General features: G+C 53.3%; 1 protein-coding gene across 2 annotated transcripts in view; it reads right to left on the bottom strand.

The window, feature by feature from the left end:
- Bcor (BCL6 corepressor) overlaps positions 1-24,548 on the bottom strand; it is a 122,106-nt gene that overhangs the window by 81,774 nt on the left and 15,784 nt on the right. The window contains exon 1 of one of the 2 annotated variants that reach the window (XM_015995798.3): positions 9,089-9,240. The exons of the other annotated variant lie outside the window; for it this stretch is intronic. The gene's annotated coding sequence lies outside the window, so the exon portion shown is untranslated. Of the gene's footprint in view, positions 1-9,088; positions 9,241-24,548 lie in introns of those variants that run through there. 2 annotated transcript variants of the gene reach the window in all.

Raw genomic sequence — 24,548 nt, 5'->3', positions numbered from 1 at the left:
TTTGTTTGTTTCTTTCTTTCTTTCTTTCTTTCTTTCTTTCTTTCTTTCTTTCTTTCTGAGACAGAGTCTCTGGCTGTCCTAGGACTCTCTATGTAGACCAGGCTGGCCTCAAACTCACAGAGATCCACCTGCCTCTGTCCGCTGAGTGCTGGGATTAAAGGCGTGCGCCACCACACCCCTAGACATCTGCATCTCCCTGGGGGAGAAGGACTGGCTTTCTTTATGTAACAGCGGCTTCTGTCTTCTGAGATGGTTCTATCAGCAGGGCAGCAGCTAGCCAGACCACGGAATGGTGGGAGTCACATGACCTCCCCCTGTATCCCTCCCCTCCACCTTCTAGCACTGGGATAGATCCCAGGACCCAATTCGAGCTAAGTAGAAGGTGGAGCTCTACCACTGAGCCACAACTCCCACCATCTAAAGGCTGCCATTTTTAAACAAGATACAGTCTCATGTATCCCAAACTGGCCTCAAACTTCTATGTACCTTCCACCTCTAGAGTGTTACTACTCTGCCTATTTTCTTCTGATTACTACTATATTTGTTTACTTAGGGGGGGCATACATGGTACCAGTTGCCAGGGTATGCATCCAGAGGTCAAAGCCCAAATTGCAGGTGCCAGTTCTCCTCTGCCAAATGAGTCCCAGGGATAGAATTCAGCTGTTCAGGCTCTGAGGCGAGCCCCGGGAACCATCTTGCTGGCCTTATGCCTGGGTTTTATGTAGTGCTTCGGACAGAACTCAAGAGTATCATGCACCCCACCCCACAATGTCTTAAATAGGAATGGTGAGGGCTGAGGGCTTGGCCAAGTGGTTATGGTCCCAACAGTGCGGATTTGAAGGGGGAAAAGTATGCTGGAAACTGTCTGAGGGTTATCACAGGCAAGTAACACCTCTTATCTTTTGCAGTTAACAATCCAACTCCCAAGGCTGATAACCAAACAGCGCAGCAAGGTTGAACCCAAGCAGATGTGTGTGATGCTCAAGTCTCCCCAACTCCCAATGAGTGCTTTCTGGATGCCAGGTACTATTTTAAATCTGTGATGCCCACCAACTAACTTAATCTCCTCTACGTTATCAAATGGGCCATGTTGATATTTTCCATTACACGGCTGAGCAGAGAGTAACTACCTAGTCACACGGCTAGGCAACTGTTGGTGGAGGCGCTTTTGAACCCTAGCAATCTGGCTTCCCCAAACTACCTTCTACATGGTCTGCACTTTTTTAATGTATTTACATTTATTTATAGTGCACATGTGTAACTATGGAGGTCAGAGGACAACTTCCAATGGTTCTCTTTTTACCTCCTGGGTTCTGAGAATCAAACTCAGCTTGTCCTGCTGGGCAGCAGACTCATTTCCCTACTGAGCCATCTTATGGATCCTTTTTTTGTTGTCGTTTTGTTTGCTGTTTTTTGTTTTTTTGTTTTGTTTTTTGTTTTTTTTTTACTTCTTTTTTTTTTTTTTTTTTTTTTTTTGGTTTTTCGAGACAGGGTTTCTCTGCGTAGCTTTGCGCCTTTCCTGGGACTCACTTGGTAGCCCAGGCTGGCCTCGAACTCACAGAGATCCGCCTGGCTCTGCCTCCCGAGTGCTGGGATTAAAGGCGTGTGCCACCACCGTCCGGCCTTTTTTTTACTTCTTTATTCCTGTATTTTATGTATATGAATGCTCTGTCTTCATGCACACCAGAAGGAATCTGATCTCATTACAGATGGTTTGTGAGCCACAATGTGGTTGGTGGGAATTGAACTCAGGACCTCTAGAAGAGCAGCCAGCGCTCTTAACCACTGAGCCATCTCCTTAGTCCCTGTTGTTTGTTTTTTTGAGACAGGGTCTTATGTCACACACAAGAACCCACTAGTAGGTAAGGATAACCTTGAACTACTGATTCTCCTGAGCCCACCTCCCAGGTGCTAGATTAGAAGTAATCATCACCGTGCATATTACTTATTTTGTTGTTGTTGAGACAAGGTCTCAGTCTGTAGGCCAGGCTAAACTGGAACTCACAGTGATCCTCCTGCCTCAGCTTTGAGAATTCTAGGATTATAAGCATTAGCCACCATACTGGGGTCTGGAAGTAAGGGTGGGGCATAAAAAAATTGCTGTAATCTATGCGGACAATACATTCCTCAGTAACAGTTTAGGATAAGGTTCAACTAATTCAGACCTCCAGAAGGCTTTTCAATTCTTTGCGATGGGCATATCAGATAAGTAATAATGTGCTTTTGAAAATGTGCCTTCCAATATGGGTGTTTGTGGCACTGGTCTTTTGATTTTTCTGTCAGTTTGGGCTTTTTCAAGGTAAAATTCTATTTTTCCAACTCTCTCTTTCTCAGGACAAATTTTTTAAAAATTTTTTTTCTTTTTAACTATCCTAAAAGTATAGGCAGAAAATTAACAGGGAGGGGCAATCCTGCAGCAAGGCAGCTAAGAGTTGTACGGGAGAGGCCTACACTTCTCCCCTAGCACCCTTTGAGAGACAGCCTTAGAATTATTTGCCATGTAGCCACGGTCCTGGCACACATCTGGAATCCCAGCATTCAGCAGGTAGAGACCGGAGGATCAGGAGTCTAACACCAACATCAGCAGCATGAGACCCTGTCTCAAAACAAATACCACCTCCCCCTGAAAAAGAATTGTTGTCGTGTGCAGGCGTTACCCGTAACATCTGCAGCCAACAGGATCCAGTTGCCTGGGTGGAGTCTTGGGGAAGAAAACACAGGACACCAGCCAGCAAGTCCCCATTTAGTGGGCTGGGCCGAAGGTGTTTGTGGCCGTCCACAGTATATAAGTGTATGGGTAAAAACACAGCATCCCACTTTAGCTTAAAAACTACGTCCTTAGGGCTGAGGGAAGGTTCGGTGGGTGAAGCAGTTGTTGGACAAGCGTAAGGACCTGCGTCTGGACCTGTACCACCCATACATCTTGTACCTGTGACTTAGGAGCCTGAGACACAAAGATTCAGAGTTCAAAGCCAGCCTAAGCAATATATGGAGACCCTGTCTCAAAACAAAAAGTATAAGACTGGCTGAGGCTGTAGCTCAGTGCTAAGGAACTTTCTAGAATGTGTGTGAGATCGATTCCTAGTACTGGGTCGGATAGGGAAGCAGAGGGAAAAAAAAAAAATCCTAGCTAGGTGTGGTGGCCTAAAACTGCAGTCCCAGAGACACAAGCTTAAGTCAGACAATTGTTTGAGCCTTCCTCCCTCCCAGGAGCTCTGGGCATCACGAGCCCCTGTGCAAAACATACACACGGACTGGTCATAGTGGCATACACCTGTAATCCCAGGCCTCAGAAGACTTAGCAGTTCAAGAATACCTGGGCTACATATCAAATTCCAGGCCAGGTTGGGCTACATGCTAAGACCATGTCTCATACTCCTTTCCCCTACTCCCCCCCCCCTGTCTCTCTGTCTCTGTCTCTCTCATACACACACACACACACACACACACACACACACACACACACACACACACACAGTGAAAACAGACTTTCAGCTTTTGAGGGAGAGAGAAAGCAGGTTCCTGGAAACCTTGGCTGTTCCTCCTGGCTTCCTTGCCCCAGCCGTCCGTCAGCACAATGCTGACCAGACCAGAGACTTGAGCCTCTAAAGGCTGGAGAAGGAATGACTGAACCACTCTTGCTCACTCCCCATGGAGGACCATGTGACTTGACACTCACCCACCCTCACCCCCTGTTTCTATGTGTAGGGAACTTCCGAGTCCCAACCTCGACACATACAGACTATGCTTGTACTTTTGTGCATCACAGGATCTAAGTTATCAAGTTTTCACAAGCACTCAAGCTAACCGGCAGAGAACTCAGTCTATCCCAGCCCCGCAGGCCATCTGAGAAAGGGAAGGGACCCTGCTATTGGACAACTCATTCACTTTCTCAGGAAGCTCTCACAGAGGCCTCGAAGTATCCACCTAAACCTGAATGAGGAAGTAGTATTCTGAGAGGCCTGCCCAGCAGCGGTAGGAGGGCTTCCTGGGACTTACGTGAGTGAGCTTGGGGGAAGGGTGCCCAAATTTAGGGGCAATGAGGTCTGAGTAGTGGGCCGGAGAGGGCACACTGCCAGCTCTGGCTGGCCCAGAGCCAAGAAGTCTGACTGAACTTGGGCCAGCCCTGTTGGCCCACAGACTCAGTAAGCTAACTGCTGCAGCACCCTGGCCTCTTTGTTTGCGCTTCCCTCCAGTCCCCCGGTAGTGAGTGCTCAGGAATGCGCTTTGAAGGTTCCAGCATGTTTCCCAGTGCTGAGGGAAGAAACCAAGAGCAAAGGCCGGGCCCAGGCCAGGTGGCTTGAAGGAGGGCACCTGTGATCACACTGAAACACCCCAAGGGGCAAGTGGAATCTAGGGGACACCGGGGGGAGTGTGCCCGGGGGAGAGGGGTGTATTTGAGCCAGTTCAAATTCTCTGCTGGGAGACTCCCCTCATAATTCGAAACCTTGGAGATTCCCAACTTTGTTTTGTTAAGGGAGTCAGTATTCCCTTATCAAGTTCCAGAAAGAGAGAGAGGGAGAAGAAGAGAGGGAGAGAGGGAGAGTTGGGGGTTGGTGTGCGCTTAAGATGCTCTTTTCTGTTGGTCTGGGCCTACAGTGCAGGCTAGTCCTGACTTGAAAAGCTGCCTTCTTGATTTGCATCAAAATCTCTAGCCTAGCCCCCCCCTCCCCCGGGGAAATAAAGTCAGGCAGGCTTTCCAAGGAAGGGGAAGTGAAGGGTCCATGTGACCTCTGCCACCATCTAGACTGAAGAATCTGGAAGGCCCTGGAGTTCAGGTTGGAGGTAAAGGGGTCCCTGGCCCCAGGCTGCCTGTGGCCTTACCTCCCTTCTGGAATTCAGCTGTAGACTAAGAGTAAAAGTGGAGCTCTCCGAGATGTTGACTTCCTTCTCCTCATTCAGAAGCTCACCCACTGTCTGCCTTTGTTATCCAGCACACAAAAGGAAGGAGTCTCCCCTGCTGGGTCATTTAAGGATTCTAGCTCCTGCGGCCCCAGATGCCCAACATATTGCTTTGCATACAGCAAGTGCTTAATAATGGCTAAACTATCAGGCCAGGAAGAACACCTTTCTCTAAGGAGAAGTCCCTTTAGTCCTCTAACTCGGTTTACACGTGCTCAGTACTTGGGTTCTGGTCTTCCTTTTGGTCACATTGGCCCAGTGTTTTCGCCCTCAGAATCAGTTTCCTCCACTGACTTAACCAGGGCTCAAAGCCCCAAGGCCTTTCCAGATCTACCACCACCTTTGTTTGCAGGCTCTCTCTTTACCCCCATTCTGATCATTTGGATCCCGCCTGGCGGGGCCCAGGCTTTGGGCTGCACATTCCCCTGCTCCTCAGTGCCTGGTGTAACTTTACCATCCGCTCGGTCCTTGGGCTCTTTGACACACATCTGTTCCTTTCTGTCTCCACAGCCATTTATACAGTTCCAGCTCCTGAGTACACAGGCCTGTAGCACATGAGCAATGACTCCAAAGCCACAAGGGCGCTTGGGTCATTTTTTTTTCTGCAGCCAGCATTGTCTAGAGAGCTGACAAACCTCCCTCTTGCTTCCAGATGACACAGGCCTGGTTTAGGGACGTGTGGTCTCTGGATTTCCCCCTTCATTCTCGTTTCTCCTGGTTTTCGTGTTGGCGTTGAAGCTCGGCTTAGAGTAAACAAAGTGATCAGAGGGGTCCCTTTCTTCCCACTCTCGAAAAAGTCACTTTCCCTGCTTAAGTAATGACTGCCTTCTCCTCCCAGCTTCCTCTCAGCCTACGTGTATTTAGTGCAAGCTGCCCTGGGTAGAGTTTAATTAGGTACCAACTCACCCAGGGGCAAAAACCAAGGACCCCTCTCAGGCTGAACAAATGGGACCCAGGCCTGATGTAGGAGCCTGTAGCCAGCCTCCTCTGGTTGGTAAGTGATTGGCGGCCAGCAGGTAGAGGGCTGTCCATTCTCAGCTAATGATTGCCTTAGGCACCAAGTGATGGAAAATCCAGGCAGGCTGGCAAGCTGCAGGGCTCAGCCAGGGACAATTGTATGGACCAGTTTAACATGGCTGCAGGGAGGGACGGCAGAAGGAATGCAGTGTGTGTGTGTGTGTGTGTGTGTGTGTGTGTGTGTGTGTGTGTGTGTGTGTTCTCTCTAGCCTCCCTGCTACCTTTCCTTAGCTTATGCTCTTTCCTTCCATTTTTCTCTTCTGTTTCTAGCCCTCGCGAGTTGAAATTAGAAAGGTCTTTGAATTCATTTATTTGTTTTAATAAAGACAGCATTTTAAGCAGCATATTTGCAGCAATTGAGTGTTAAACTAAACACCAAGCCAGCTAAATGTGTTAGGGGGAAATGAAAAGTCAGTTTACAAGAAACATATAATTAACACGTTCTTTGACTTTCTCTAAGCCTTTGTCTGGCGCAGGACAAGACAGAAGAGCCATAATCAACTTTAATAAAATGAAAGATCGTATCCAGGCCAAAGGGGGACAAAAAAGTTTGGAGTGGGAAACAAAGGCTGAAGAAGGGATTTGGGGCATTGGAATAAATATGCTTAAAAATACATCTTTTGTTTCTTTACGCTTAGTCCACAGCCATTTTCTCCTTCCCAATAGGAAGGCTCTAGTTTGGACTGTACCTGTGAACAGCCACGGAGACACAGACCCGAGGGGAGGGGGGGGAGGGGAGGGGAGGGGAAGTGGGACTGTACCTGTGAACAGCCACCGAAGCACAGTCCTGGAGGGGGAGGGGAGGTGGAACCAGGCAGCGCAGGAAATGCATGGGAGTTTCAGGAGGCTGATAAATCCAGGCTAATGGAAATTACTATTGCACAACACGGGAGTCTTCACGTGGCCCGACTTCCAATAAACTGTTCCCCTCCTCACCCCTTGGAGAAAGTGAAATAAGACATTAGACTTTCAATAATCTCATATGGTGATGATCAATCAAAACCCAGAGGAGAAGGCCAATTTATAGAAATTGTATCTGCTTCACTGGGCGGCTGGAACCAGGGAGCTGAAAAGAACACTGTGGTCGCCTTTGATGTGTGAAGTTGCTCCCAAATGACAAACGCCAAAAAGCCTGTACACATGGGGTCTTTTCAAAGAGAGAGGGTGCTCCACAGAGGCCTGTCTTGGGCCGCTCACTGTGGGGACCTGCCTGAAGGGAAGCACATGGGTAGGCCACATCAGAGCTACTTATTTCTGTTATCTGTTGGTTATTTGAAGTTGGAGTTACCATCCTTCTTATTTGTTTTTATCGCCACTGAAGTTTATTTACTGAATTAACTTTTAATGGACCCTCGACTTTGTTCTTCAGAGTTAGCTTCTAATACTTGGGCCTTTTTAGCCTGGCCCCCTCCAGGCTTTGTGATCAGCTTGCCTTTGTGACCCTCGGGCCCCCATCCCCTCCACCCCAATCCTGGAGGTGAAGAGCTCAGCCTCTGTTAACTCCTTGACTGCTGGTGTCTTTTTTGTGTAGCTACTAATCACCTCCTTTTGATCACTGCCAAGTTCTCAGGTTGAAGGAAGGAAAAAAGCCCTCTTGACCATTCTGACTGGCTTTCCACATGAGCTTGAAAATGTCGACAAATTTGAAACATCTGCCGGGCTGCTTTGGTCTGATTGCTAAAATATGCCGACCTCAAGCCCCCTCCCCCCGCCCTTTTTAATCTGTTTCATATTCACAAATTAAGCATTTAGTCTGGGTAATAAATCAGGGCGGTTTACGAGGCTCACACGAGACAAACAAGTGAGAAGGGCGCAACACAAGCCCTTGGAAGTGGAGCTGCCAGAGTCGGGAACTCCACGCACTGGAACGTCTAGGGCAGCCCTGGCGCGCCCCGAAAAGCCTCCCTCACCCACTCTTTGGCGGGTCGGGGAGCCGAGCAAGGTCTAGGGTACAGATGAACAGCCCTAGCCTAGGCCCACACTCCTGGAACCTTCCGCGACGAGCTGGTGTACCTGGCCTGCCCCAGCTCTATGCAACTCGGCGCCCTTGCCCTGCCAGGAAGCTGCTGCTGGCAAAGGCGACCACCTCACCCCACACACACAACACCCTGTGGTGGGCCCATTAAGTCTCTCTCTACGAGAAGGCCGGATTCCCCTCCCCCACCCTCTCCGATCCGGCTGGGCTTAGCCTTAAAGATTGCAAGCCTACACTACCCAAGGAAGCAAGAGTCCCTCCATGCCCACACGTGACTGCCACCAAGCCTGGGCATTAACCTCTCTGGGCCCTGACCTTTCCCCGCTCCCTCCTCCCGGGTTTCGAACCTAAGTAGCTACAAAGCTACTTTCAGATTCAAATGCGAAACGGATGGCGCCTTTTGAGTGGATCGAGGCTTTATAGAGGAGTTGGGAAGAGGACCAAAGACACAAACCGGACCCATTCCCGCTGCAGAAACCTCAGCCCCGGCTTTAGTGGCCACGCAAACTCAGGGGGCTCTTATTTATGCGTTTCCCGCCCTCCCCGAATCAACCTTGAGAAGTGGACCTGGACCAGAGGCTTCGGGTCAGTCCCAGCCCGAGACCTTGAGAGACCTCCCTCGGAGTGACTCTGGGGTCACCTCAACTGGGCCTTTTGTCGCCCAGCTATATACTCAAGTTCCCTAACGACTGGTGTTCTTGATGCTATCATGGGACGCGGCGGGGCGGGAAACCGGGGATCCTGGCTGTACAGCCCACCCCGAACCTAGGGAGAGGGTATAGGAACAATTCCCCCAACCCGCAACACAGCACAAACGTCGCCCTTCCTCTTTCCCTAACACACATTCCAACTGCGAAAGCCATTACCGCCGGCGCGCGAGAGACTTTTAAAATATTTACAGCCCGCTCTCCGCACGGTAGCCTGATCCATCTTGTGGGCGCGGAGGCGGGGCGCTCAGGCGGGGGAACGGAGCCCGGGTGGGGGGCGCTAGCTGCTTCTCCCCTCCCGCGGCCCCCGGACCCCCTCGGTACTCCCACTTCGTAACCCCGGGCTGGAGAGACGACCCGAGCCTGTGCGCAGCGCCCCCGGGGGCCCTGGCCCGGCCGGAGAGGGCGGGGGACAGAGTCCCCGGGAGAAGGGAGGGCGGGGAGGCTGATTTAGAGGTTCTCACCGGGAAGCGAGCAAGGCACAGACCTGAGAGCCGCCGCGCGGTGAAATCCGAGGAGCTCTCTTGGCGAGGAGGGGCTGTCAGAGGCCATTTATCTCTCGCCAGAGTGGAGGCTCGGCTCCCACACCGCCCGCGAGTAACAATGGCAGCGAGCAGCAGCTCTGCACGCGCTTCAGTGCATGAATGGATTGCGGAAGATGCCTGCGCTCCGCTCCGCTCCCGCGGCTCCTCCAGCGCCCCTCCCTACCCGCCGCCCCCGCCCCCGCCCCCGCCGCCTCCCTCTGCCCCCGCCCCGCCGCCTCCCTCTGCCCCCATGGGCGCCTAGCGTCTCGGGGTTCGCAAGTTGGGCCTTACGGCGTGGTCCTTCTCACTCAACCCGCGCCTCCACCACCACCCCCCGCTCCCCCCCAAACCGTTCCCAGGGCCTTGGCACCTCGCCATCGATTGTCATTAGGGGCTGAAACTTGACACTAGCCTTCCCAGCCTCCCCGACGCAGACACCCCCGCCGGCTCGCTCCCTCTCTCCCGGCCCTGGCAGCTCGCGGCAAGTTTACTTTCAAGGAGTTGGACCGTGTTTCCGCCGCAGAGGCCGACCGCATGCGGGCCGGGGGAAGGGGGGGTGTGGGGAGGAGGGAGTCGGGGTTCCGAAGGGTGTCACCTGCCCTGAGGCTTAGGGTGTTCCCAGGTGTTCGCTGGCTTTCAGCCCAGTCACCACTCCCAGCCCGCTGATCCACAACGGGTCCTTGCATTTGGCACGTGCGCGTGCACTCTGGGTACTCGGACCCCAGCCCATATGTCCCGCCAACTTTCCGATAGGCAGCAGAACAGTGTGCCCATATTCTTCACGGCGACTACCAGTCTCCGGAGTGTTGATAGAGGGCCACATACAGCAAGGTCAGCCGCAGAAGTGTCCCCCTTCGACTCTGCACAGGAGATCTAGTAAAAGCCCCCTCGCCAGTTTTGGCCTGGGTTGGAACGAAGCAAACCCTTAGCCCTCCAGGGCTCCTGTCTCGTAGTCCTGCGAACAGTTTCTAAAGACTGGGGAACCCTCTAGAAGTGGGCACACACAGCAACCCTAAGGCAGTGCCCAGTAGCCCGCAGAAAGAGGCCAGGTTTTGGGAAGCCAGCCACACGTGCGCAAAGGCGCACTCGGGGAGGCAGAGCGCGACCTGTGGACCCAGGAGACTGGTGAGGACAGGCGAGAAGCTGGCAGTGAGACAAAGCCAGAGGAGAACGCCAGGAAGGCTCAGCCGCAGACCCGGAAACACAGGCGGCAGCAGCCGCCCGAGCCCAGCGCGGAGGCGTGCGCAGCCAGGCCCTGCCTGGCACATCTCCATTCATGTGCCTAGTGACGAACGCGCACCCCTACTCCAGGAGGGCCCTGCTGCTAGAAATGGTTTCTGTCGGCCCCGGGGTGGATCAGGTGTATTTGGGACTTCCCAGCAGAGGAGGGGACCTAGGGCGGTCTTCATGGGTCCAGGCCCCTCTGGAGTCCACCTTTCTCTGAGCTTGGGACAAAGGTAGCACTTTCTCTCAGAGGTGGAGCAAGGTCTCAGGAGTGCCACTGGGCTTTCCTAAGGCGGTACCATTAGGGCACACTACCCACTTTGACTTTTCAGCAATTAGGAACCAAGCTGGGCTTCCCTCAACCCTACTAGCCTTGTAACGCAATTTGGTAGGGGTAGGCACCACGGCTCTCTGGCCACAGCCATCATGCTGGGCCAATCAGTGCCTAGCAGCCTCTGCTTCCCTCCCGCTACCACTGGCTCTGCTCGGCCGCCAATGGCTGCAAAACAGCCCCTCCTCCCTCCAGTGAAGCTGAGGATTTTCCCACCGCTGTTGGCTTGGCGACATAGACACTCCCTGAACCCACACACGGAAATACACACACGGTCCTTCTGGCCCTTCCTGTCTTCCTGTGGCTATCCTCTCAAAAGCTGTCTGTCTAGCCCAGTGGAGTAATAGATGGCTGTCATGGCGTCTGGGTGGCCAAGTGGAGGCCGCTGAGGAGTGGAGGGCAAAGCCTTTAAAGAGGAATGGGCTTTTCTGTCTGAGAAAGAAGACAGACATCTAAGAGTCACCGCCTGAAGGATTGGGGAAGCAGAAAGGGAAGGCCAGTACCAGTCCCTCGGCCTCCCTCCCTGGGGACAGCAGTTGACAAAAGTCTTTTCCCTGAATAGTATCTCCTTTGCACCAGCGGTTCCATCCGGCTATAGGGCAGCCAGAGCAGACAGCATTACACATGGTGGTAGAGGAGGAAAGCTGCCCCAGATGGTAAGAGAGGTGAGTAGATCGATACTAAAGCTACAGAGGTCAGCTGGTGGGGTAGGCCCGGAGTTTCCGGCTGAAGTTGACTTTCCTGCTCAGTAGTCCTGTGTGGGTGTCTGAGTGTGTAGAGAGAAGGCTGACTACTGGCCAGGAACAGACATCCAGTTAGGGAAGTCCCGGAAGGAAGGACAGGGCTCCACACCTCTTCCTCTGGCCAAACCTCATACAGCAGTTCCAGCTCTTTCCATTGAACCATGGGGTAGGCCCCCACCCTACTGCCTTGGGCAAACACGATAAAGTACCTCCCTATCCCTTCAGCAGGAGGTCTCCAGGCAGCCTCGGGAGGCCTAGATTTGCTCAGCCTTCCCTCTGTCTGCCATCCCTGCCCACCCCCAGCCTTGGCTGCAAGATGCCTTTGCATCCAACTGTGGTTTCTGGGCAATAAAACAACTATTAAAGTCACAGGCACGGTTGGTGATTTGCATCGCATCCTCTCATGCATGGATTCAATATTTAATACACAATATTGAATACGGATATTAAAAATCAATAGCTAGAGACCCCTGGGGAGGTGTCACAGTGCGATTCTGCTTCAGGACTACAACCAGCTCCTCTATTAGACAGGAACAGCAAGTTCAGCCAAGCTAAGGAAGGCACCCAGGGAAGCGAGGAGTCAGGGCCGCATCTCAGCTTCCTGATGTGCTTAAGGGTACCGTTCCTAAACTGAGCGAAAGCAAAGCCAACTAAATGGTGTGCCTGTGGCTTTCCTAGCTGCAGGGTGGACAGAGGAGGGACAGTACGGGGTTTCTGTGCAGGCTGCCGGCCAGGGGCATGGGGCTGTTCCATTGCTGTTTGTACTTGCCTTTGGTTCAGGTCTGAGTCTTGCATACAGGCTCTCAACTTTTCCCACCACGATGGCTCCTTCCCTGGGCCTCAAGACATCCATCACCACAGGCCCCATGGGGAGCTCTTGGCATAAGCTTTCAGGGAGATGAAGCAAAACTTCCAATGGCTCAGGGTAGTCTTTGTATGATAAAAAAAAAAAAAAACAAAAAACCACACAGGCATGCCTAAGGTGCAGGGTCTTCTTTCTGAGGCACCACCACCACCACCCTTAGGCCTGTTGGTGGCCAAGGGGTTGAGGGCGAGCGACAGAGGGAAGGGGCCAAGACAGCACTTGTGCTCCAGAGCCAAGATCATCTGTTAAACAGACAGGAGACAGCAAGCTCCTGGGACGCATAATTATCTTTTCAGGCCTGGGAAGGAACACCAATTATTCTCTGCCTTATCAAAACATAGAAATATGCTTTATCCTAAAAAAAGAACTAGGCATTTACAGACTGAGTGGGTAGAGGTGAAGGGGAATAAACGTTTTTCAGGTACCCCCCTCCCCCACCCCTGAATGGCAGAGGAACTGGCAATAAGAGACAATAAACTTAAGTTAACTGATTGGAAGGGTCTCGATAATTTAGATAGGAACAAAAAGAAAATCCTAAGTGAACTTGACCTACTGAAGTAGCATCCTACACATTAAGTTAGTGATACCAACTCTGTGAATTTCCTTTTCATCATAGTTTAAACCAATATGGAATGAGTGAGAAATCTTGGAAAGATACCTCAGGAAAGCTCCACAGTAGTCGTCTGGGGAAAAGTCAGAAGTGAAGAGCAGAGGTGTTGAGAAATGGCAGTTAAGAAGCCTGTGGCCTCCAGTCTTTGTTCCCTAACAGTTGTGGAGAGCCATCAAAGCCAGGATGGGAACAGACACCCTTCTCCGAGCCCAAACAGGAAAAGCAGCTGCTCTCTGCTGTGGATGGTCCTCTGACGGTGGTTCACTCACCAGCCCCCTCGGAGCTCGCCTGTGTATATACTTCCTGGCTGGGCTTCCTACTCTTACATCATTGGACCCCGGGCTTGTGAAATCCACTAGCAATGATTCCATGGGCATGTTGGATAAAAAGCAACTGATTCCATGGGCATGTTGGATAAAAAGCAACAGGGCTGTTGTGCCATCGTCCGCAAGCGCTTCCTGAATCTGTCAAACTCTTTTCTTGTTCCACTCTGCCACAAGGCCAAACTCTGGCCCTCTTACAGGCCGCTACACTTTACAGGCTGCACGCGCAGTTTGCATCCAGGACAGATGTGTAGCTAGGGCAAGCAATGGCGGGCCAGAGGAGGCTGGGGGGAGGGGAAGCACCACAAGCTGGAAGCTGCCCCAAGCTTGGGGAAATTGCACCTCCAGAACCCAGAGAGTGATCGTTTTCCTTAGACCTGTCTGGTACTTCAACTCAGAGTGCAAGCAGCGTCGTGGCATTTCGGTGGCCTAGACCCAAAAGTGTGGGCAGCCTCTGCCAGGAGGGACTTGCATACAAAGTCCCAAACTGTGGTTGGTGTAGACAAGGGTAGGTAGGGGACCGGGTAGCAGATCGGAAATTATTTTCCTGCCTTCACCACCCCCACCCTTTTGTAATGTTTTCCTGTTAGGAACCGAAGCTAGTGGAGTTGTTCTTGGAGGCCCTCTAGACTGCCACTACTTCCTGGTCCAAGGCCGTGAGAATACAGGCTTTCTGCCAGGAGGTCCCTGGTTTAGTACCAAGAGCCTCGAATCCTGGCGGGAATCCTCGCTCTTCCACCAAGACTCTACTCCCCCGCCCCCTCACATACACACACACACACCCCAGAAACTACTCCCAAAACTGCTGAGGTGAATGCGGACCCTAAGGCCAGGGTCAGTGGAGGGACTGTCCCCATCACCAACAAGTTGCTGGCCAAGATAACAGCTGTGGGAGGGGGAAGGGAGCCGCAGGCAGCCACGACTGAACGGTTGCGATCTAGAAAATTCAACAAGAGGCCGCCACAGTGGCGGCGGCTCCAATTAGCTGAGCCAACAGGGAAGGCAGAGAGCGAGGCAGCGGCCCTGCCGATCGTGCCCGGGGCGAGCAGGCGGGAGGGGGCGCGGGGCCTCGGAGCTGCCCGGGCGGCCCTCGCATGGCCCCTCCCGTGGGCTCACGGAGCGCGCCTGGTGTTTACATACTGTCCTTCCGACACGGGATCAAGTTTCAGGCCGCGCTGGAGGCGCCTGGGGCCGGCCACAGGCCGGGGAGAAGGGAAGAGCTGGAGCGGGATCTAAGGCCGCGCTGCACGCAGAGAAGGCCGGGCCGAGCGAGGGCACAGCTAGTGCAGCCCTCCCTCCTGGCTAGGGGTGAGAAGTCTACCGTGTAGGGTGACAAAGGCAGGTGGAGCTGCTGCGGAGCGCTGTCCAGAGGGAGAAGCACCTCTGGGTCGCGAGTGAAGTCCAGAGCACACCCGAGTCTGAGAAGTCACCGGGAGGGGAGGGTGGTGGCAGTCTGATCGGAACCCTTAGAGTCCCCCTTTGTGAGCTCTTCACTCCTCCTACCAAATGCTTGGGTAGACTACGCGATCCAGGCTATTGTTGGGGGCAAAAGGTCTGTGGACCGCAAAAACCCAAGATTGGAAGCGACCTCTGGCTTTTCCTGGCGCACCTTGGCCCCAGTGCTGCGGAAGCGGAGTGCCCGAGGGGCTGGCAGCCCGAGGGTGCCCCGCGCTGTCAAGTGTGGGCAAGTGAGCTCCAGCTGCAGACACACTGTAAACAGCCGCATGCGCACCCTCCTAGCCTTGGGTGGGAACTTCACCCAAACACCCAGTGTCCTCTCCCAGGCGAGGTTTCTGTGGCAGAGACTGAGGAAAGAAAGCCCTCACCCCCACCCCCCACCCCGCGCGCCGCCACCTGGATCCCGAAGTGAGTGTTCTGAACCTGCAGGGGCGCCAGGTGCTGCTGGGAGGGGAGAGTCAGCCTGTCCCCCTCCCCGCTGAATACTTGCTTTGTTCCCGAAAACAGGGGAAGCATTAGGCTGCTGCCCCCAGGGAAACACAAAACTTCTTTTTGAATCTCGGAAAGGGAGGTTGACTGCATTTCGAAGTTCCCGAGATCGACCAAGGAAGGGAAACGCCGAGGGCGGGAGGAGACCAGGAGACTTCAGAGAGAGGCCAACTGACAACGTGGGAGGAAAGCAGCTCAGGGTGACCCGGCCGGAGTCTCGGGAACTCAACTCAGCGTGACGGTGCGACGACGCGAGTTCCAGCGAACAGCCAGCTAGGCCAAGTGGTCCTTGCCCAGCCAACGGCTGCGCCAGCTTCCTGCCCTGCCCAGGACCGCAGAGCAGTAAGGCACGCCACCTCTGGCTGGCTTGGTATCGCAAGAGGATGAGGGTGTACAAATAAACCCCGAATCTCTGCACAGTGCACACACACCCCCACCATCCATCGTCCGCAACACAGTGGACCCAGGCCAGCTGGTGGGTCATCCGCTTCAGGCTTTCAAGCTGGGGTGAGAAGCAAAGGCCCACTGAGCTAGCCAGCGATTACAGTCGAGTCAATCTGAGATATCTTAGGTCTCATTCGTTGACTGCCTGTCCCTTCAGCTCCCACCCCGTCTCCGCCTAGCTGAGGGTACCACCAGGTTAGCGCTATTAGTCTGTATAACAGGCAAAAGGACCAGGGAAGGCAAATTTGCTATCGTTCCTGACTGCCACCTCTCACTTAACCTTCCCCACATTCAAGGAAGGGGAGGGCACCTAGACTCTGTCCCGTTCCCCGTGGGACGCTCCCCTCCCTCTCGGGAGCTCAGACTGCGAACGAGGGTTTTCCCCCTTCCCCGTGGGCTTGCAAGGTTTCTAACTTCCTCTAAACCTCCCTCCTCGCTCCGAAAAGCCCCGAGGAGAGGAGCAGAGAGGAAGCAAGCCGCTAGTGTGCTAAATGAAGACCATGTGTGAGGATGGCGGCATCAGAGCCGGGAAGGGGGTGGTGGAGGCCAGCGGCCCAGGGATCCAGGTCGAGGCAGACAGGATGGGCTTTGGGGACTCAAAGCCTCAGCGAAGTACTGCTAGGCTGGCCGCGTGGCTGGCCACGGTGACGGAGGGAGGGAAAGAGGGAAGGAGGGAGGGAGGGAGGGGGAGGGAGAGAGAGTGTGTGTATGTGTGTGTGTGCGTGTGTGTGTGTGTGTGTGTGTGTGTGTGCGTGCGCAGGATCTGCCGCGCCGCGGGGGGCGGGGGCGGGGACGCAGCCCTGACTTCCTGGGCCGCAGCTGCGACCCAGGGCGCAAGAGCAGATCTTGCTCCGCGGCGGTGGTGGCTCGGGCCCGCCACGCTCGCAGCTGAGAATCAACAAAGAGAGGCGGCAGGAGAGCGGGGGAGGGGCGCGGCCGAGCGTTCGCTGGCTGCTGTGGAATAATAAAAAATAATTAATAATGATAATAAGAGAAAAATCCGCCGGCTTTCTCGGCACTGGGTTTTCGTGTGGCTGCAGCGAGAAGCGCGCTGTCCTTGACGCGGCCTCTCCCGTCTGGTCTGACTACCCCTCCCCCTCCCTCGCCCCCTCCCCTTCCTGGGAACCGGGAAGAGAAAGGTCTGCAGCTGACAAATATTATCCATTCTCCCCATCGATCGCGGAGTGTACAGATGTGAGCGCTTGATGTGCCCGCGGAGCGGCGGATCCTCCCTGCTCGCTCGCTCTCGCCCAGGCTCCGCTCGCCGCCCCCCTCCTCCCCCTTTGTTCTCCTCCCCTTTCCCTCTCTTTAAATAGATTTCAGGGCGCTGCCTGTTGGAGAGCAGCTGGCGATCTCTCCAGAGAGAGAGAAAGAGAGAGAGAGAGAGAGAGAGAGAGCCCGAGGTGCCCTGTCACCAGCCTCCCCTCCCCCCCTGCCCTACCCGCTGCGAGCCCACCTCCCCTTTTTCCAGTTTTCAAAACAGAAAACACCAAGAACACCCACGTCCACTGCATCGCGAACCTCGGAGCCTTTGGACGCTTAGCGCTGTCCCTGTACTGTTCCTTGTTTCTGTTAGGAAAAGGAGGAAAGCGCAGGGAGGTTACATAGGGAGCCGTGGCAGAAGATCCGAGGGTTGAGGTCTTTCCTTGGCAGTAGCAGGGACAGTGCCCGGGTCACCGTAAAAGGGTACAGTTTACCCATTAGGAAAAATCCGGACGAGGCGGCCCCTTTATTCCTCCTTTGCAAATGGCAGATTAAGCCGGCAGCGCTCGGCTTCAAAGGGGCCCGGCCGCCCCGCAAAGGGTTAACCCTTCGGCCCATAATCGCAGACACACACTCACACGCGCGCACAGTGCGCCCTCCCCGCTCGCCGGAGCGCCGGCCACGGCCCGCAGTGCACCCGGGGCTGGGGGAGTAGCTTGGGGGGAGGGGCGGGCTTAACCAGGCCGCTCGACTGAGCCCGGGCCACCTCGCCGTCTGTCACTTAAATGATTGTCCTCCGCTCCGCTCAGTGCGGTCAGTACGGGCTGTTAACAGGCAGTTGCAATCAGTTTCCGAAAGGTCAGCCAAGGTCCTCCGGCTCTCGCAGACGGAAGGCATTACGAAACCGCTTTTGTATCTGCAGGCACTTTAGAAAACGAAGCAAGGAGGGGCTCACCCCAGCGCCGCCGCTGCTGGGAGCCCTGAGAGGGTCGTGGACGGCGGGGAGAGGGAGCCTGCACCCCGGCGGACTGGGCTGGGCAGCCAGGAAAACACCAGCCCAGTGACCTAGGCCCTTCGTGTTCCGATGGGGAAGCGGAAGGTGGGCAGGCTGTAAGGGAAAGAGAAATGGGAGGAAGTGGGAGAGACGTCTTGGTTCCTCTCCTCTCCTGGCCTGTGGCCCACACCCGGTCCCAGACCGAGGTGGGTGGCCTTGGGGACTGGGAGACCCCCACTCTCTCTCCCAGACTCTCCCGACATGCGTAGGTGGTGAGGAGGGGGATAGGGGGAAAGACCCTCGTAAAGCCAGCGAATCCCCGCGCAGTGTCTGAAGACGCTGCTTCGGCTGCCGCTAGAAGTCGTCCATCAGCAACCAGTCCAACCTGCCAGTGATAATGTGCGATCAACACCAAATCACCCCCGCCAGGCGCGATCCATCATCGCTGCGCTCCGCAGGCCCGTGTGAGCCTGACTCGCGGCTGGAGGTGGGGAGGGGGCCTCAGAGCAGGAGGCGGTCACCCAGCACACCCGAACTCTGCGCACCTCGCTGCCCCTCCTGGAGACATGCACCTTGGTGTCCAGAACTCTGCAAGTTCCCCAGCTGCAGAGTGCAAACACGCTGGCTTCAGAGTTCCGGGCACGGTCACTTAGGAGCCCGCATGTCCTCCACACCCAGTTACCCTGGTCACACCCAGCAAAGCCATCCTTTTCTTGGCTTTGCCCTGCCTGTCCCCTCCCCCCTCCATCGAGAAAGCGTGGCTGGCGGGAAATTAATATTTAATATCGTGAAATTGATTAAAGGGCTGGAAGCCGGCGATGGGGTGGGGGAAGGGTAGGGTCTCAGAGCGTAATTAAAGATCTGGGAGTGGTGGCCGCTTCTGGTCTGCCCCGGCCCCACACGGCCTTTGTGAGGCCCAGGCGAAGTCGGGTGGGGCTGAGCCAGCAGTCGTGCGTGAGGTCCTGGGTTCTGGCCCTCGCTGCGGGGGAGGGGGCGCAATCTGGGAAGTATGGAGTAACCCTAGCTCAACTAGAGGTTACACGGAGAACTGAGGCCCCCTTGCCTGCCTTCTCTGCACTGGAGCCAAAGGTTCGAATGTTAAAGGTCTTAGAAGTTGGCTAGGTACAGAAGCCCCTTCACGGTCCAGGAGGCCCTTGACCTCCTGTCTTCACTCTAGGTCTCTAGGTCGGGCTTAGGAGGCCACCCCCAGGGCATGGGTCTTCTGGGACTCTCGAGCAGGACTTGTGAAAGAAGGACTCAGATCCTGCAACTAGGGACCCCTAAAGGCCGAGCTTGCTCGGGGTTCCCGCCGGATCTCTCAGGTCCAGGCCCCACCCGGAACCACTCACGCCAGGGACGGCTTAACTCGTTCAGCTGCGCTGCAGATGGGGCCTGCTACTTCAGGCTGCTGTCTCCAGAGAGTCATCGCTGAAACCAGCTCGGCCTGCCTAGATGTTTAAGGTTACAGTGCTTCCAGGGAGGGGCTGGGCTGGACAGGGACTAGGGGTGGTGATGCGGGTGAGGTGCCCCGGGTACCTGGAGAGGCATTAGGTAGGTACTAGGTCTTTAGAAAGCTTTAGAAATCCGATGGTTGAGCTGGGCATGGTGGGACACGGCGTTGATCCCAGCCCTCGGGAGGCAGAGGCAGACAGATCTCTGTGAGTTTGAGGCCAGGACTACATTATCTTGTCTCAAAAAAAAAAAAAAAAAAAATCATGCAACAAAAAATCTGACAGTTGGTTCCAGTGGTGGGATGAACCCAACTCAGAGTCCGGACTCGTTGGTGTTTTGAACTTCGTTTTTGTATACGATTTATTTTATTTACTTCTTTATTCTGCAAAGCACTGTGCCTGAAAAGCATCAAGTGCACAGAAGGGAAAGCACACTTGGAATATAACTAGCAGCGTCATTGATTCTAATCAAGCAGGAGACCCTGAGGGCTAGCCTGACTCCAGGCCCACTTCGGGGAAGGTCAGGACCAGAGAGGATTAGGTTTAGCCTAGGGTTTATTGCTGTACTTGAACAAAGTGCCGGGGGCTGCCTAAACTGGGGCAAGAGAGAGGTAATTAAAAGGGGAACTGCTCAAGAAGGAAAGAGTAGCTGGTGTGGCTGCTGCGGAGGTGGAGGAAGTGTTTTCCTTCAGAATAACAAGCCGGTGCAAATGTTATGCAGAACGACTTCGTTTCATGAAAACAAAGCCCAAAACTTCACGTTCAGCCTCTCCTCCAGAGCTGATATGCAACACACAAACTTGAGACAGAACCTTGAGGGCTAGGAGGTGTCAGGCAATCATTTACACAAAAGGTAATAGGGAAGCTTTTCTGGGTACTTCTGCTCCTTCCATTGACATTCTACCTGCATCAACCCCTCCCTGTTGGGGAGGGGGGCTTCTGACCTCTCAACTTGAGCCCTGCGGGAGATCACTCAGAATGCACCGCATTCATCAATGCCATTTCTAGTAAATTGGACCTAAGGTTTCTTAGTGTCCTAGGAGGAAGGCAGCCTACCCAGCGTGCATACCGATGTCAGAACAAATGTGTGTGTGTGTGTGTGTGTGTGTGTGTGTGTGTGTGTGTGTGTGTGTGTGTAGGGGGGGGCACTTATTCTGTAGCTTTTACCAGATAATACTATATGGGGTTTTCCACGACATTTCTGATGATCTCAACAGCGCTGGGCTCTGCGTCTTATAAAGGGTATTCCATGGTGGCTACGAATATTGTGGAGTTGTGCTCCAAGGTTGGAGGGAACGCCTTGGGTGTGAAGCTGGCACGCAGTGGTCCCCGCTGGTCCTCGGTCCACCAGGTGTAACCTGGAACCCAGCCTCACACTCCTGGTCCCAGGAGCCTGGCCCAGCCTCCTAGGGACAGGACGCTCTCGGTCCCGGTGGGCTGTGAGAAAGTATTCTGCTAGGACGTTGAGCAATGGGGCTGTCTGGGGAAGAGGAGGAACCGAGCCCCCGGGTCTCTCCGGCCGGAGGAGGCGCAGCTTCCCGCCCGCGGCCGCGGCGCGGGGCCGGGGGACGGCAGCCACCTTTCGCGGGCGCCAGTGGCCCGCGTGGCTGCGCGCCCGCCGCCATCTTGACCGGGAGGCGCAGGCCGCGCTGCCCCCGGCGGTGGCTCCGCAGAGCCACAGGCTTGGCGGCAGGGACCTAGCTCACGGCGGTCCCCAAGGGCCGTGGGCTGCCAGGCGTGCCTCCTGCGCTCCCTCTGGACCCCGCTCCCCACGGTGGGCCACGTGGACCCTCTCCCCGCAGGCGACAGGAGAGCGGCGACCCTCAGTGACGCCGCGGCTTGCGAGCTCCCCTCTCCGAGTCGCCAGTGCGGGTTTGAATTCCGACTAAGCACCTCTTGTTCTCGGCTTTCTGAGCTGGCCAGCACGTTAGCAACTCTGGGCACACGGGGTGGGTCCGCGGACCCCGGTACTTGGGCCTCTGTCCCCGACTGCAATCTGCCCAGACAGCTGGGGTGGGGGGTGCGAGGCCTGCAGCCCAGTCCCCCGCATTCAAGGGGGTGCGAGGCCTGCAGCCCAGTCCCCGGCATTCAAGGGCTCGCTTTCCACGCTCGCTCTCAGGACCAGAGGGGATCTGAAAGTTACCACGGTTCACAAGGGCCCTTGACTGGAGAAGGACCTAACTTTATGTGTCCATTTTTTTTAAAGGTGTAAAGTGTGTTGAAAGAAAACTTGGTAAGGACATAGGGGAATACAGAAGTACAAAGGTGGATTTTTTTCAACGACACCTCGGGTCTTCTAGCAATTTACAATCTCGGTGGAAAGGCAGAATTGCAAATATCTAGACACAAATAAAAAGCCTGTGAAATCGACGTAAATCAAAGGCCTGGGGGAAGGATCCATTAAATTATTTTGAAAATCGCCTTTATTTCTAGAAGTGTACATCAGTGCTGGAAGAGGAGGATAAAAGTTTACTAACAGTAAACCGGGTGTGGTTATGCACGCCTTTAATCCTAGCACTTGGGAGGCAGAGGCAGGCAGATCTGTGCGTTCGAGGCCAGCCTGGTCTACACAGAGAACCCCTGTCTCAAAAACCCATTAATTAATGGGTTTAACCCAAAATTTTTTATTTTAATTTTAACCCAAAATTAATTAATGAACTAACTAATTAAACTTCACTAACAGATGATAGTTCCGAAGTACCAGGGAATACCAGTCACTACTTGTGAAGAGCTGCTGCTGTTCAGGAAGAAACACAAAGAAAGAGAAAGTCTGGATCCATTGTATAGCTCCTGACATTAAGTGTGCGGTAAAGAAGCAATTTTCAACCAAAACATTCCATTGGAAATCAGTAAAACTCCCACCCCATTTTCATTAAAAATGAAAGTTATAAGGAAATAAAACTAACGCTGGACTCAGGGGCACAAGCCTGTGATTCCCAGCACTTGACAGACTGAATAGGGAGGTGGGGGTGGGGGAGTGAGTCTTGGCAAGAGGAAGATGCAAAAATTAACTCCACGGGGTGGAATTAGGGGTGGGGTGTGATCTCACAAGATGGGACTGGAGAGAGAGCCCAGCAGTTAAGAGCAGTTCCTGCTCTCACAGAGGACTGGAAGTGGGTTCTGAGCACCCAGTTTTAGCCAGCTCAACCCCAACTTAAGGTTTTAATGTTCTCTTCTGGCCTCTGTGGGCACCTGAACCCACATGCCTACACACACACACACACACACACACACACACACACACACACACACGATAAAAAATAAATATGTTTTAAATGTATCTTATGTGTACAGATGTTTTAAGGGCATGTGCAAGCCTGGTGCCCGAGGAGACCAGAAGAGGGCATCGAATCCCCTGGAACTAGAGTTACCTATGGTTGCAAGCTGCCATGTGGGTGCTGAGAATTGAACTCAGGACCTCTGGAAGAACAGCCAGTGCTCTTAACCTCTGAGCCATCTCTCCAGCCCCAAATCTCTAAATATATACATAAAGAGAAGTAGGGCAAAATGATGCCTTTAATGTCAGCACATGGGAGGCAGAGGCAGGTGGATCTCTGTGAGTTCTGAGGCCAGCCTGGTCTACAGAGTGAGTTCCAAGACAGCAAAGGTTATATAGTAAGACCCTGTCTTGAAAAACAAAACAAACAAAAAGGAAATGTAATCACCAAAATTCTTTTGTCTGAGTAGTTTCTCTATGTGATTATAAAATGTAATTGTGATTATGAAATATGGGAACAAATTTAGTAAGATATCGAGACCTTACATTATACTAAGGACAGGAGAAGTATGGACACCTAAATCTTGCTTTACCATCTTAAAGACATCAACAGATAAAGCTGACATGGGTTACTATTCAAGAAGGCCACACCCATGTCATTAGGGACATCATGATACTCCACAGCAAGTAAACCAGGAGAATACCCACAAGGGACAACTTGTACCCAGCTGCTTTGTACCCAGCTTTTACTTAGAATTTGGCTCCATAAGCTTTAGGTAAATATGCCATCTTTACAGATATTTTTTAATTTTTGTAAGTTGAATAAAAACTTGGGAGGATAAGGTGGGAGAATCAGAAGTTCAAGATCAGTCCAAGATACATAAGGCCCTGTCATAAACAAAAACAAGGCCCAATCTGGGGAGGTAATTTAGTTGGTAAAGTTCTTTCCTAGCATTCATGAAGCCCTGGGTTCAATCCCCAGCATATCATAAAACAAATCCTGGTGGTGCATGCTATAATGCCAGCTCTGATGAGGTAGAGCCAGGAGGATGAGAAGTTCAAAGTTATCCTTGGCTGTGTAGGACTTTGAAGATGGGCTACCTGAGCTTCTATTTGAAAAAAAAAAAAAAAAAAAAAAAAAAAAAAAAAAAACCTGAGATGGGAGAGACCAATACCTAAGTGCTTAGAATACTAAAAGTTTGAGAATTCCCAGTCATCATGATGTAACTGATGTCTTTCAACATATCACACTCAACTTGCCCAAAGTCCTGGCCATGGGATGGGGGTTGTCCATGGTGTAGAAAGAGGCAGGTAGGCTGTAACTTGGAGGCACAAAGCTTATCTAGCACACAAGAAGCCCTGGGTACCATCCTCAGCACAGAGGAGGTTAAGGAGAGGCCAAAAGGACACACACACACACACACTCAGGAAACCCATGAAGAGGGTAGATGAGCTTCCTGCTCCTGGTCTATGGATTCCTGGTTATAAGGGCAGAATAGGCACTTAACATTAAATTTGTCTTTGTCTGGAGAGAAGCAGTTATGGATTTATTGTCTGAATACTTTTCATTTTAAACTTGTGTTCATCTGTTTGTGGTGCGGTTTCTGGGGCCCGAACTAGTTAGTGCCTTGCACAGGCTAGACCCTCTAGCATTCACTAAGCTACTTCAGCTCCTTAGTGTGGCCTGTGGGTTCCAGGGAGTTTCTAAGGATGTCAAACTCTATTGTACCCCTTTGTAAGGTCTCATGCTCACTTACAGCAAGCGCACAAAGGCCTGTCATTATCCGCACACCTTAAAGGCTAGGTGTTCAAAACCAAAGAGACTACCTGTCTCACCCCAAAGCATCCCACCTCACTTTCAAAACAAGACGCCTAGGTACAGTGATAATACCTACCTTTGCCACCCTCTGCCCCAAGCCTAGAATGTTACAGTAACAATGCTGAAGCCTGCAGATGAGACATGACCAAATGCAAGTAGTCTTAGGCTGGTCTCGGGTGTCCCGAGGATGGCCTTTTAGTCTCCATCCTGCCTTATGTCACCTTCTCTTTTCTTCTTGATCAGAGGCAGAGT

This window comes from Peromyscus maniculatus, chromosome X, assembly GCF_049852395.1.
Source record: "Peromyscus maniculatus bairdii isolate BWxNUB_F1_BW_parent chromosome X, HU_Pman_BW_mat_3.1, whole genome shotgun sequence".
Classification (NCBI taxonomy): Eukaryota; Metazoa; Chordata; class Mammalia; order Rodentia; family Cricetidae; genus Peromyscus; species Peromyscus maniculatus.
Note: the sequence above shows the minus strand (reverse complement) of the source record. Positions and strands in the feature narration are given on the sequence as shown.